Below are 3,077 nucleotides of genomic sequence, written 5' to 3'. Positions count from 1 at the left end.
TTGTTCCAATTCCAAAATAAATACTCGCAGGAAAGTTTTTCTTTTAATTCCTATTCAAATATTTAGTATTCTTGTAAAAGACTACTCGGGACTTACAAAATTGAAATTTGCACAAATTTAAATCGCTGTACTGGGGAAAGAAAATATCGTGAGGTACCTACGCGTTTAAGACGTCTAAAAAACGTCCCGAAAGGTATGTGAAGCCTATCAATTCGCACTCCGCCAGCGCGGTTGACTATGGCCTAATCCTTCTCATTCTGAGAGAAGACCCGTGCCCGGCAGTGGGACAGTGATGGGTTGATGATGATGATGTTGAATTTGATAGGTGCTAATGTTGTCCTTACGAGACCGCAGTTTTCAGGGTTCTGTACCGCCTGGGCTTCGTATTCGTTACATAGCATCCACGTAGAGTACCCTAGTGTGGAGCTGTGAGTGTAGAGAGCGTTTTAAATGTCATAAAATCTTTAGTGTTGCCCGCGTAGGCTAAGTTGGTGGAACTATCGGCGGCAGGTGGCGACACTATCGCGACACGGTCAGCGGCGCCGCTTATTACAAAGCTTATTAATCGCCTCTGCCCTTATCAATTCATGACGAAATCTGAGTAATTGAACAAAACACAAATATATTTGAAAAATTGTAACCACCATAACTTTAATACTAGATATAGAAATATATTAGCAATTCCTAAACATAAATTATGTAAGGTGGCTAGATCTTTCATGGGTAACTGTATTCGCTACTACAATAAAATACCCGACTACATCTTGAATATCACAAAGAAAAAAGTTTAAACATGTCGTTAAACAAACACTATGTACTTAAATAAATATAGTTTAAAAAAAACTAAAGTACACGCTTTTATAGAAATCAAACTAAAAAATATAAAATAAAGTTAGTTTTATTTTAATGAAAAGTTGTATTAACAACAAAAAAAGAAATATTTAATTGTAAAAAAAGCGTGGGGTGCACACTTTCGGTAGTTATAAATATTTTACTGACAGACATGAGCAGAAGAACCAACACTTTGATATTTTCAAAAGCACCCCATTATAAAAAAATACTACATCAAAACGGGAAAACCCACAAAGAGTAGTTATAAATGTGATATTTGTACTGTTTGCTAATTACATCAGTCTCGTGGTGATCTGTTATGACGCCGGGCGGCAGTGGCCAGCGGACCATCTGCGCCCGTAATTGAGACCGATGGTCCGTGCTATTAGAACCCTCATTAACTATTTATAACGTATTCTTAGCACTATTACAAGCATTTTTAGGGTTCCGTAGGCCAAGGAGTAGTAATTGATCAAGTGTAACTCGAATGGCACCCGCAATCGCTGTTTCATTTTAAAAATGTTCATTTTTTTATTTTTAGTATTTGTTATTATAGCAGCCATTGAAATACATGCATTGTGAAAATTTGAACTGTCTACCTACAGAGGCGGTGCAAGGCATGGGCAACGTGGGCCACCGCCCATGGCCTCGCGAGCCAGGGGGCCTCGCACCTCTAGCGGTCAATGAAAATAAAAAACGTTCACCATAATAAACCCACCACTGAAATCTATGTGACATTTGTATTTTTTTTTAAATCAAATCAACTTTTTAGACTAGGCCTCCGTTCCACTTTTCGCCGCGGGCCTCCGACGACCTTAGTCCGCCACTATTTACATTGTGTTGTTATGCCGCCATAACTTTAACATTAATTATTAAAGCTCACAGTTCTTATTAGTGATCGAAGAGCTCACATGTTTGTCTTACCAATTTACACCGGTTTATTTAATTTTCAAGTTATTTATTTCAAATGACAAAACATTTCGGAGATTTAACAATAATTACAGTTGTTGTTCATGGCATATTATACAATAATTTTTACATTTATAACTATTCATTATTAATCTTTTTCTGTTGTACCTCCAAATAATTCACGAATATATTGTTATCAATCAATATTATGGTTCTATAGTTGCAGCGAAAAACGTCGAAAAATAGCGGTTTCTTGAATAGCCGTTTATTTTCAACTTTATTTTTGGTTTTTGTACTTGTTGGTATAATGGCCACCATTATAAATACTCTCTAAATTTCAAGTATCTATTACGGTTCAGGAGATAGAGCCCCGTGACAGACCGACAGACGGACAGATAGCGAAGGCTTAGTAATAGGGTTTTTACCGTTTTTACCCTTTAGGGACGAAACCCTGAAAATCGTTGGCTGAGTTTGATACGAGAAACTAAGAAAACTTGCAGAATGTGGCTTAAAGGACCGTGTTGTATGTTCCGATACTACACGTGTAACAAAGCAATTTTCTTCGAGATTGCACATTTTACATTACGCTGAACTCTCACAGCGCGTCGCCACAAACTTCGTTTACATGACACTCACCCTCAAACAAGGTTAGTAGATGTCTGTACTTTTAAAATGTTTTGCTCAATATGCTGTGAAGTAAAATAATTATAGTTTAAAAAAAAAACACGCTAAAATCGCACAAGGAATCGTTAATCCTGATTCCTGACGATCCTGATGAGGTCAATTAAAAATAAAATATAAATTATTTAAATCGTGTATTGTCATCGGTTCTTAATAATTTTTCAAAAATTTCAATTAATCGGGCCGTTCAGTTTGTAAAAATCGTATTCAAAGTTTCCGTTATACACATACATACAGCAGGACAGGTCAAACTAATAAAAGCGTGGTAATATATCTTTTATATGAGCAATGTGGCAGTGATCACCGTACTGGTTTGAGGTAAGTACAAAAGCGGTGATAATTTAGTTGGTAGAAACTCGAACTCTAATTCATACAAATGTAATTTATTCAAAATTAATTTATATGGAACTCTGTTTAAATTTTTATTTTATAATATATAAGTAGCAGACAGCATGTGGTCCACCTGATGGTAAGTGGCTACTGCCGCCCATAGACATCTGTAATCAACCCCAGATAGGATTAGATTCCTACCAGAGGTCAGCCACAGATGCGCCGCTACCCCTGAGGACTAAATCGAAACGCCTCGGATAAGTATGTTTCAAAATCGTAGATCCTGATTTATTAATAAAATATTAGGAATTAATAAAACTTCAATA

The sequence above is a fragment of the Epargyreus clarus genome, unplaced genomic scaffold (assembly GCF_041222505.1).
Source record: "Epargyreus clarus isolate Ecla_fem2 unplaced genomic scaffold, WU_Ecla_fem_2.2 ptg000016l, whole genome shotgun sequence".
Classification (NCBI taxonomy): domain Eukaryota; kingdom Metazoa; phylum Arthropoda; class Insecta; order Lepidoptera; family Hesperiidae; genus Epargyreus; species Epargyreus clarus.
The sequence above is the reverse complement of the archived record's forward strand: the minus strand, read 5'-3'. Positions refer to the sequence as shown.